This window comes from Ptychodera flava, unplaced genomic scaffold (genome assembly GCF_041260155.1).
Source record: "Ptychodera flava strain L36383 unplaced genomic scaffold, AS_Pfla_20210202 Scaffold_92__1_contigs__length_404208_pilon, whole genome shotgun sequence".
Lineage (NCBI taxonomy): Eukaryota > Metazoa > Hemichordata > Enteropneusta > Ptychoderidae > Ptychodera > Ptychodera flava.
In genome coordinates this window covers 8,602-21,225 of record NW_027248414.1, presented here as the reverse complement: position 1 = coordinate 21,225, position 12,624 = coordinate 8,602, and the positions used below count along the sequence as shown (strand labels likewise).

Sequence of the window (12,624 nt, the reverse complement as noted above, 5' to 3'; positions counted from 1 at the left end):
AACCATTGAAACATGTCTTCCAACAACTCCTTTCTCATACCATTTACGGAACACAGTCTTTGAGTTATAGTTAAAGCTGGCTACTTTACTTGCGACGCCACCCCTCCCCTTTTGGATAATAATTCTTATTTACGAAAGCTGAAACATTGCCAACACAATTTATGAAAGACAGAAACACACAGACAAAATTTGATCTATCATCTGTGTAACCGATGTGAACAGCATAAAGTGAGAAGATGAATGTTCGATTCTGTTTTGTTTTTTTACATGTAATCCCTTTTAAAGAAATGTACAATGTGCTTCGAAATTGCAAACATTGGGATCAAAGAGGTAATCCCAATGACTCTTCCACCATGTTAAGGTCGATTGCATGCACATATTCTTATCTTTCTGTTTTCAAAAGCAATTGAAAAAGCATACGCTATATGCTTGAGTGAATTCAGTGCATATAGGTGTGGCAGTTTCTTATTAACACACCAAAGGTGTCCTACATAAAGTTACTAAATTGCAGATTACTTGAGACTTGTATTAGGAAGCGTTGAACTTAACATTATTTATCTCTGTCCTTTTTATCTGACATGCGCAGTTTTAAGTCATGTCAATCTACATTTGATGGAACGATTTGAATGAAATAAAATTAGCATGTACCTCAATTTATTTTCTTCTTAAGATTTACACATAGAGCGCATGCGCCCACTCTTTAAACACAAACAACCAAGCTTAAATGTGGCGTTTTTTATGATGGCAACACACTGCCACATCCTCGTTTTCCATTAAGTGGCTATTGAATTCAAGAATTTGAAATGTGTACAACCCGACCCATCAAATTATGTATATTTCTGAAATATTTCAATATGTACATATCGCCGACACTTGATATTTAAAGCCATAATTACATGCAGAGTTTATTTTATTTCTTTTTTATAAAATGAGAACGATGATAAGGCAAACATTTTTCTCTAAGTTTGTTAGAAAATGGAAAACACAACCGATCAGCAACCAAGGCATACGACATTTGCAATGGCTTGGCACAAATTGACATGACCAGCAAGGAATATAAAACATGCTTTCTGTCTGCTTGTTTGACTATGTGTCGGGTAAAATATGTTTATAATCTAATTAGCTACCTGTGGCCTACCGATGTTTATGGATCAAATGACATACTATGATTGTGCTGTCTTTCCGAGCAAAAGCAGGGATCAAGACCCTTGATGAATAATCCCAGACAAACGCTGCCAATATTCATGAATCTTCTATTAAAATAAGTCTATCAGCACGACATTGACCTGGGACATGTATACAATGATAAGTAGCTTCACTGAATTGTTAAGTGTTCCTAGCCATTGTACCACTTTAATATAAATTTTCTTTTCTCGTCAGTCTTCCTACGACTCTCTTCTCATAGCATTTACAAAGAAATTTTTAGATATTAACCACTGAACGCAACTTCACTTGTTCCTGTTTTCACCAAGTCACTTTCCAATTAAAGTTTTAAAATACTGCGAACGTAATTTCAATAAAGACACAATTTACCACATACTGACAAACGTACGTCCATCGTACAGTGACAAAAGGAAAAGCATAAACTAGAAATTCTAAGTTTGATTCTGTCACAGGATGCAGTAAAAAGATAAGTTTGCCGTTTTATTTTAAGATAAGAAGATCCGTACATTGTTATAAAAGGGACAAAGTCACCTTTTCCTGAATATTACGGAAGTGTACAGGGTTCACACAATTCGAGCCTAGCTTATAACTAGGGTTTTATGGAGTTGCCGAGGGGCTGTGGTATGGGCGACAGACCTCCCTCCACGGTGATGTCTTCGCTAGGTGACTGGATGCCGTACGTTGTGAGTTCGAATTCCATCGAACATTTACTGAATTCAAATCACAATCGTTTTTGGTTCGATAGACAGCGATGGCCGCTGTGGTATGCAATAGAAAAATAGGAAGTTATGAAACAGAATAACCGCGCACGTATCGCCGAGGTTGGCGACGAATTCCCTTATACAATTTATTCAATAAAACAGCAACGAGGCATGGCTTTCAATATATCTCTGAATATTTGCTAACTTTTTTTCGTCTAAGTAGATTTTAGGATCATTCTGTTGCGATTTTCAACGGGAGGCTATATGAAGGCCTATGATTGAAGCCAGTCATCGAAATAGACCTATTAAGCTTCGGAAGGAAGATACAAAATGAAAGTCTTGACTTACTTCAGGAGAGAATTTCCTCGGGCACTGTATTGAGTCCAAATCTTGCCCTAAGCGTCTCGTGCTCGGTACAAGCGCGCACACTAGACAAAAACAATAAAACAATAAGGGGGAGGTCTAGCAAGTAAATTATAGTCAAGGACGGCAGCAGATTTGATCGTAAGCAATCGTAAGTTAGAACTTTATGGCTTTTTTGTTGGCAGTGAAGTAGATAGGTCTGCATGGCACGGCTGTGTGTTGCCGACGTTATGCGGTCTCCACCACATGGGAGGCCGTATAACGCCGGTAACACACAGCCCTACCTTGCAGAGCTATGATGAAGATAATGGCCCGTCACCGGTAACAAAACGCCGTGTTACACGCATGCAGCTTGCAACCGGCTATAGTATAAGACGCATAGGGAAAAATAACAAAAAGACGTGCAAAAAAAAACTGGTGAATTTGAAAACAAATCTTCGCCTATACATATTTTCAGTGTAAGTTTAGGTATTTCGAAACAAATCACAGAAAAGGGTGAAGAAATTTTGAGTAAAACTGATCTAAAACATTGCAATCGCCAGTTAGAGCTTAGTATGTAACGGCATGACCTGAAGTATAGTAAGCGCAGGCTGCATATCCGGTTACCTCGGATATGTAACCTCAGAAAACATCCGAGTCGACAACCGTTCGTAATATGCAAATCACATGTGACTGAGACGCAGTGGAAAAGTTGTCCGTTCTTTCATAGATGAGCAGGCATATTTTAATATCACATACGCTGCTTTTCACGATATGTAACTTAGAAAACTTCAACAAATGGAAACTACTAGTAATCTGTAGTAAATGGTCAGCCAGGTATTTTGAAATACATTGGTAAAGAAAGTTAATGAGGCTGATGAGTCCCAAGGACAGCTGTGCAGGGCCGCGGTCGTCGTCGATGAGTGACAGTTCGTTACCACTCTAAATTTGGAGGGTCGTGTTTCGAACGACTGCGCATGCCCAGATCTCAGTTCGATTACGTCACTGACTTTGAAGTCTTCGTGTTTTGATTTTGACATCGGCAAATTTCGGCCTTTGTTTTAACGCTATGCAAGGCCAAGTTAGGAAAAATTCGGTCGTGGTTAACCTCGTGACTAACCTCACTACAACATCATGGCAGCAAGAGAGCATGATAAGTCGTAATTTGCCAACTTTTCGAGCTTTCTGTTTGACGTAGTGCGATCGAGACCTCAATGTTTTCAGTATCGGCAGTGACAGGTCAAGCACCTGCAGTTCAAAAATGTCCCATTTTCGCGTACTTATGTGTTTGTGAGCAATATCATTCAAGTTATTCAATCGATAAGTATAGATGAACAAAGGATGGCAGTTTCATTGAGCTACGTTGATGGGGGACGTTGGGGGACATTTTTGAAAATCGGTTACCCTTCCAAATTGTATTCGTTTAGCCTGGTCAAGCCAGCGAAATTAATGATCGCCGAACTGTGGCCATGTGGATGGTTCAAAGACTTTGGAAGTGCAGATTTTTAGAACTATGTTTATTGACTGAATGTTTCCAAGTTGTCTTTCCCGGGGTTGAGGCATTTATCAAATTCATAAGATTATTTCCAAATACCCCACACTAGGGTAGTACGTGGGTAGGGGTTGATATTTACTTCGTACTTTCCACTGTCCCTTATAAAGTTAAACCACATCGTAAATATGTTAAGCTTCAGCATGCTCGAGATACAGGTTTTAATACAGATACACTGCTGTTACTGTGTTAGTCAAACACGTGTATGTCACACATTCAGAACCGACCTAGACACATTGGGCACGGAGTGAAATCAGTTACTTTGCACGTCGCCTTTAAGTTCAACTTAATTCGCATTCCGAAACTTCTTCATTATACACTGAAAATTCTTCTGGCTTGAAATATAACCACTTGGTTTGTAGGTGGCTTGCGGGTGAACCAGTGTGTATATGTTTGAAATATTTCGGTTTGCCCGAAATCCACTAAGGTTTTTATGGTTTGAAGTCACGCCACCACATAGAGTATGGATGGCGTGTATTCATACCAATTATTTGGTGGCTTATTATCAAGCCCGTCATGGTATAAATTTAAGCCGAGTGGCTTCTTTTTAAGCCCGTGACAATATCATTTATCGGTTTAAATTTGAGCCACTGGCATCGTTGGTTCCTTTATATACCGACAAATTCATTGGCTCATCTTTAAGCCAACCACAAGTGGCAACTTTGTGGGCATGGTTTGAGTTTAAACCATTCAAGTTTATGAAATTAATCGGCCTGTTTTCAAGCCATTGTCACCATCAGTCACTGGTTAATTTCTAAACCAGAAGTTTACATCACGTCACGACTTGACAGGCCTTTCGCACGATAGGGAGGACCATGCGCATTCAGTGCAACAGATTGATTAGCTTTAATTTTGGCTTGCCGAGCCCGTTTATTTGGCTTTCCTCGAGCCCGCGCCCACAAATAGACGTTAATGGTCAGAGCGGAGTCTGTTATTTCCATTATATTATCAGCGAACCCAAGAAAACCGTCAAAATTTCCGAAAATTTCAGGAGCGAACGACAACTGGGCCCCAGAAACTGAGCAATACGTGACGCACTGTCACGCGCGCTGTAAAAAAATTGGCAAATCCGGGGATGTTTTCAGAAAAAAGTATCTCAACTTGACCTACAAGTGCTCCACTTTATTTTGTGATTGATTTTGATTTACGTTTCAGCTGTAAAGTTACGATACTTTGAGTTGTTAATCTTATTATTCATATTCACGGGCATGTAAATAGACCATTACTGTGTATTTGTGGTCAGTCACGTGGTTCAGCTCGACCAATCTAAATGCGACAGGCAGGGTATGGTAATATAATTACTAATACATTTATGATGACCATGTAACTCTGATTTAAATTTGTACAAAATGAAATTCTGTGCTTGGCCTATATGTTGAAAGTGAATGTGATATTTGTAACTTAATTTGATATGACTTCTAAGCTTCAGCAGCTATACTTACTTTAAGTCATGCTTGAAGTTTATGAGTATCTCATATTATAATTAGCTACATTAAGCCATCAACAAACTGAATGGAATCAATTTGATCCAAGTTTCGTTTAACATAAATGCTTTTGCTTAATGAGCATGCCATGAGTCATCATACTTACATTTTGCTATATTTTTTGAATACATTTTTGAAAGTTTCATGAGTTTCCCATATCATAATTAGTTCATTTGCATATATTTGCATATATTTTGATATATATATCCTTTTTTTCTCTCAACAGATTTCTGAAGGTCTGACCATAATAATTATAACCCATGGCATTCACCTCCAGGAGCACAGGAATGATAGTGAAACATGTCAACTGTCAATCATACCAAATTCACTTACTTTGACTTGGTCATGTCATTGCTCCTACACAATTTGAAATGCATAACAGTCCAACAAAACAGCCAATCTCGAATCATTCTTGTCACAACTCAAATTAATTCCAAAGTTACACTTCAAAAGTTTTACTTTATCTAACTTTATTGTAATTCTTGTGTAGATTCCTGATTTTCTTCTTTGTCATTGTATAGTGTTACTTGAAAAATGCACATTGTTTGTTAATTTTATTAAAATTAATTGTCTTGCTTCATTTACTCTAGTAAAAACAGTTATTAATACTCATGTGTCATGTAATCATTGTCAATGGAAATATTTTGGTCTGCCATTATTTATATACGCTCGTGTAACTTCAGAGACCCCATGCTTGCTTTTATATCATAGGAACGCAAATCCTATTTGGATTAATCTTGTATTTTTCAACTATTTCCGCGTGGGCAACTTAAGTTTTACTTTGATATATCCTTTGGGAGATCTTGGAAGATTTGGAGGAAAAATTATCACGAGAGGTTGCGTTTAAAAAAAAATTCCTACCAAGAATTGCAGAAAAATAAAATAGATTGCTAGCAGATACGAAGGAAAAAATTATGCACATACAGATACTTTAAGTCTCAAGTTTCTGCTTAAAATATTTGGCACAGCATTTTATAATATTTGTAATTTTTGGCATGCGTTGGGTGCACCATTTTATAGTATCTTTCAATGTCCATATGCCATGACATGCTTTTAGCCTGCTACCCGGAACAAACCTTATTACTGACAGCAGGTTGTAGTTTTCTTACAGATTGAGATCTCGGTGACTTTTTATTATCTCCCTCAGTAATTTTGCTGTGTTAAAGGATGCTTCTGTTTTCTTTCCAACTTTCCAGCATTCTGAAGCAGATGCTGTTTGCCTATATTTCCATGTAAACTTTGTGCTGGTTTAAAGTTCTCTCCAAGTACTTTTTTTCATGTCATATGAAGAACAACATCTTAACAGAAAGAATAGTAAATATTGGCACTTTAAATCGCCCATGTGTACAAGAAAAAAATCCTGCCCAAATTCACATATACACAGTCAAAAAAAATTATTCCTAGTTAAGCAGGGACAAAAAAAATACACATCCCAGGGTCAATGTTCCAAGGCCCAACGGAATATCAAATGGCCCAACCCTTAGTATAGTTAAGTATCTTATGACAATCAGCCCATGTAACAGTTTTGTATGACTGATAATTCTTAAAGAGTACCTGATAGAAATCTTTAGTACTTGACGATCGTATTAGCGCTTACGATTCCGTACTCCGACACAAGTCGACAGTAATGGCTTCCGCCACCGATGAAGAATTACTTCGCAAGCAAGAACTGGCTATATACCTCAACGATAGCTATTTGACACCACATATACACGGGTCATGATGCAAGTTGCAACCGACGTTTTGGAATGGAATGCACAGCCACAAATCAAACCTTTGGCATATTCCGTGGAAGATTTGCAAAGTCATTGATTTAAACCGGGCTTGTTTTTTCCTCAAAGCATATCGGTTAGCTTGAACCATTTTTAAGTAACATACATGCGTTTGAGTATTGTTTGAAAAAGTGAACATTTCCTTGTCACAACTATTCGCCATTGTCTTCGACATACCGCTACACCATCATGACCATGGACGGGTGCACCAGCGAAATTTGATAGCACTGCTACTCATTATCAATGATCATTGCCAAGGATGTTACAAATTGGCCTTCAATTTCATTTTATCAGGCTGAACTGATGTGTGTTTGTCTCTTTTGTATGTTATCGTGTTTGTATGGCTTTTCACGACCACGAATGAATGTGTTTCCCCGAAATCGTCCGTGCTCGGTGAATAATCAAATGCGTTTTCTTAGCTCCACTGTGTCAGCTGGTCAGCGACGAGGAGCTTTTCTAAGAGTAGCCCTGAGTACAGGTCTGTGTGTTCCCGGCGTTATACGGCCTCCACCACTAGCTAGCCCTTCAACGGTCTATGGAGATAACTAGGGTTGTTGCAGCGAGATTCAAAATGGCGATCCCCGAGGGTAAACAACTTGTCGAGTACGTTATGTTTCAGAAAACGAGCGGTTTTGGATGTTAGGAGAAGTTAATCGCATCTTTCCTTGGTCGGTAAGGAGGTAAAGGTAGGCAGGGAAAGGGTTTTGCTCGATAGAGTAGAATTTTTGCCAAAAAGACCGCATTTTTGTTGCAGTCCTCATCCGGACCGCAGAGACCCCAATTACATGTATCTCCATAGACCGTTGCAGGGCTGTGGCGGAGGCTTTTTAACTATATAAGTTATAATATAACGCCGGGAACACACACAGACCTGTACGCAGGGCTATTCTGAGAGGTGGATCATGGATGCGTCATCCGGTGTACGTCGTCCGTAGTCCGCTGTACATTTAATAACCCCTAGCCATTGTCCATCCTGAACGGAAAGATGGCAATTATTTAAATTTGTCATCCATCAGTTCACAGGAAAATTGAATTTAATAACCCTTTGTCATTATTGTATAGGACGGAGACACCAACAAATAGCTGCAACAAGAACTATTGCCACAGTAAGGGAGCGTTCAGTTTTACGGCCTGGGGGGGGCGGCAAAATCTTGTCGCTGGTGTTCAAAAAAATATAGACCCCCCCCTGCATTTTTTGTGAAAAAGATGACCCCCCCCCCCTTTGTCAGACGAAAAAATTGATGACCCCCCCTGAAAAATAACGAAAACCCATATGTCAAATTTACTTGCATGGTTTGGATTTGAACTCCGGTATGCGGCGCACTTTATTCATGTAGCTGAGATGCCAGTGCACAAACTTCTCAGCCACATCCATTGAAACGTCTGTTAATTAGGACGACTGTAAGGCAATTTTTAACTTCATTTCCATAGACAACTCATGTCCATGGACATTGTATAAAGTAAACTTTATTGGAGTGGTTTGCCAAAGGCAGCCCTCCGGTTAAGAGGGTCATGGGCCATTACGTAAAGTCAACTTTATTGTAGTGGGCCACCAAAGGTGGCCCGCCGGTAAAGAGGGTCGATCATGGCTATTGCATAAAGTAGACTTTACTGGACAGGGCCGCTGAAGGCGCGCGGCCATTACCATTATTCAGTGCGTGATCCCAGGGGTCCCTCAAAAATGTTTCTAATACAAGCCGCGGCTTCAATTGGGAATTTTACATTAAGATTGCTGTGGGGTAATACATAAAGTCAATTTATTGTAGTGGGCCGCCGCAGGTGGCCCGCCGGTAAAGAGGGTCGGATCATTGCCATTGCATGAAGTAAGCCTAATTGGAGTGGGCCGCCAAAGGCGTCATTTTAGTGGGCCGCCGAAGGCGGCCTGCCGGTAGAGAGGGTCGATCATGGCCATGGCATAAAGTGAACTTTATTGTGGTATTATGTTTTAGAAAATGTGGTGACCCCCCTTTCCTACCAGTGAAAAAGCGATGACCCCCCCCCCTTGCGGATTCCAAAATTACAAATACCCCCCTGGATTTTGCCGCCCCCCCCCCCCGGCCGTAAAAACTGAACGGTCCCTAAAGAGATGCACATTTTACCAGAAAAGGTGAGTAAAACTGCACATTTGTTTCAGGCTACCTTTCTGTGTGATTTTCAGGCAAACTGACTTGCCACAGCTTATTTGCAGGTATCCTCATGCCATTCTTTCAATAACAAACATACTGTTTCATGGATGATATTTCTTAATTATGTTGATAATAACCTCAAACTGGCCACTTAGATGATTTAATACAGACACATACCTCACAAATCCTTTGGCCAAAATGATGTAATGGTTGATTCTGTTATTCAAGGCAAATTTATGTTTCCACAGCATGATTTGAACTTGGGTCCTTCAACATTGCTTACACAAATTTTGTGAGCCATCTTGTCACTCAAGACAGGTAAATATTAATTGATTCATTGTCAGCAAATAACTTCCTGTACAAATGTACTATTGATTTCCACTTACCGGTAATAGATAATTATTTGTTCTTTTTCAACAGATTGTCCAGGACATAATATACTTGATACAGAAAATGCCTTCAGCTCCACAAATTAACAATGGATTCTCTGAGTACAATGTGTAAGCAGAATGAAGACTCTGCCCTCAGATATGGAATTCAAAGAGCGGTTATAAAAGGTGATCAAGTATCGTTATGTGCAGTGATAATAATTACATCAGGCATGAATGTTCCTCATATTTCCACATATTACACTAGCACTTTGGGTTTTGTTTAAATTTCAGCTGTTATTACATATCTGTGACATATTATCTTTGTCGTGGTCACACAACAGACAGACATGTTTAAACTTTTTATTGTTATAATCAATCATATGAGGGGAACCACTTGCTTGCATTTGGTTTATGATATTGAATCTTAGTCTGGTGTATCAAATTTGCCATTTCCCTTATTTTTAAACAGGCATCAAACATTTTTGGTTCTCAAGAGTGTCTTAGGTGGAAAAACTGCAGTTGGAAAAATGGTAACAGTTGTGACGTAAGTATTGCTTGTTGAAAAAATTTTTACTGTGATTCAGTACAAACTAGTCAAGCCACATAATGTGCCTTGACTAGTTTGCTCTGACATTAGCTGTAAGATTTAGCAATATTCAATCTTCATTGTTGTGTGTACAAACTGCACTTTTGACAGCTATATGACAGTCTCTTCAATACCAGTGTTCTGCTTGACAATGTGCTGTGTACATGCTTAAGAACCATTGTTATTGTTGACAAACGATTTCTATTCCAGATTGAAATTAGATTTTTAACAATAACCATGCTATACACATATGAACTGGGTTGATAATGTATGTTAGACATTCATTATGCCTTAAGAAGTAGAACAAGAAACTGCAGTATATACACACAACAAAACTACTTGGAAATTGCCAATGGCTACAGCTGATGGAGTTTTCATCATGCTGGATTTATAATTTCTGTCTGATTCAGTACAACGACGTCCGTGTAACCCTACACTGGAAATCTCTCACAGCCCTGTTACATTCTGAGGGCTGGTTCAGGGATGTGCACATACCTGTACCAGCTCTGAGAAGCTACAGAGACTACCAGCTATTAAAATAATATCCTCAGTATAGTATAGTCAGAAAAATAAGTAGCACAGCTGCATTTCACATCCATGTACCTAGTGTGTCAACAGTCCTGTACAATAGTTTTGCAAATAGTACATGTAACATGGGTTTGAAAAAATGAGCTTGAAAATTTGCTTCCAAATCAACCTTGTAGAAGCAATGTGTACAGTTCTGTAATAGGGAAATTCCAACATAACTGGTACATGAATGTCTGCATAGGCACAATTGCACTGTGTGTTTACAATAAGGCTGGTACAGGGAGGTAAGCTTTTATGTGACCAGGGTAAAAAGGGGCTGAAAATTTCAACAGGGCTAGCTGGTATGTGGATGTGTTCATCACTGTGCCTCAAATGCTGAACACAGGTCCTGGTACAGGGAGGTGATCAGCACTTCTAGTGCTAGGCACGTCACATACCTACAGCACACATTCCTATATCAGGGATGTGTATAAAATTACCCCTGCTACAGTGTTGTCAGGTACATGGGTGGTACACAGAGTGCTCGTCAAAGCTGTGCTAGGATGTTGTACAAGTACATGACCATGTCAAATCTGTATTTGTCAATTTGTTTCATGATCTCCATTAGCCACAACTTGAGGGCTTTCTGCCAGTATTTTTGTTCTGCTTATCAACTGCAGTTTCCCATTCAAGTCATTGAAGCATGATGAACTCCTCAATGCTTAGCTACTCAGTATAGTATGTACATGTAGCATTGTTATTGTTGAAATTTCAGTTAGGGCTGGACCTGAATAAATTTGTCAATTATAAAAATGATAAAAATACAGGCTGTGTTTACAAACATAATACTTGGCATTTTAGTATGCTGAGGAAAGTAGGCCAAGAAACTGTAGATGATAAACAGTAGTGAAATACTGAAGAAGTAGAGCCTCATTTACTTATTTCAAACTATGCATGTGAAGTATATCATCAATGATGGCTGTTGCATAGCCAGAGTGATAAAATGCTTCTCAAAGTCTTTCCAACTTCTTTGCAAGTCTCAAAAGCACATTACACTGTGACTCTAATATATCTTGCCTTGTAAATATTCATTTTGATATTCTGGATTTGAAATTCATTATCAGGACATTCAAACCATAGTTTTACACAATTTTGCCAGTGCAGTAATGCAGCAAGGCCTATGACATTGACAATAACTTGTTAGAGCTATCTTTTTCATGCTAAGAGACTTTCCCTGAGTAGTCATGTCAGAGTATTGGTGCACCAAGAAAGACATGATAATAGTGTACCTGCAGTCAACTATGTGTTTAAGAACATGACTGTAATTTAGAATGCTGCCAATGAACATTCCAATATACTTGTACAAATTCCATAAACATACCAGTAGATAGGCTTTGCCCTCATTGTACTAGTAGCTTGGCACTGAGTGTTTTACCATGATCTAATCTTGTGCCTCAAATTTTAAATGTTTACATCTTTTATATTCCAGGATACTGGAAAACTCCGAGGAAGAGATGCAAAGCAGCAGCCTTGTTTAGGTATGCTCGTCTATGAAGGAGCAAGCAGTTTGTGTTGTTTCTTGAAGGTGTAATATTCTGCAGCATGGAAAGAGACAATGTTATGCTGGGTTTGCTTAGTTATCTAGGGTTTCAAAGTTTAATTACATCAGATGTCTGAAAGGAACTTGTCAATTTGTAGAGTACTTTTGCCTTGACAAAGCTGGGATGTGAACTAAATGTGCTGACAATTATGAGTGGTCTGTAATGCGCAGGGATTTCCCGGTGAAACAGCTAGCAATTTTGCATCAGAGCATGAGGTAAACTTTATAACATCAAATTATGTTATCAGTATGATCTTACAAGTAGCATTCATAAGAATGTCATTTTCAGTGAGTATACCCTTGTAAGTATTAGATTTAATTATGTTGCAACAATTACTGTTTCATTTCTTGTAAATTGCAATAAATGTTAATCTGAAATTAATTTTGATGATTGTTGTTGTTGTTGTTTTTTAAATGTA

The 12,624-nt window shown here is 38.8% G+C and overlaps 1 long non-coding RNA gene across 1 annotated transcript; it reads left to right on the top strand.

Annotated features, from left to right (window-relative positions):
* Positions 1-9,562: 9,562 nt before the first annotated feature.
* Positions 9,563-12,370, top strand: LOC139129113 (uncharacterized). Its single transcript, XR_011551516.1, has 3 exons — positions 9,563-9,698; positions 9,982-10,056; positions 12,095-12,370. It is a non-coding gene; the product is annotated as an uncharacterized lncRNA (long non-coding RNA).
* The last annotated feature ends 254 nt before the right edge of the window (positions 12,371-12,624 follow it).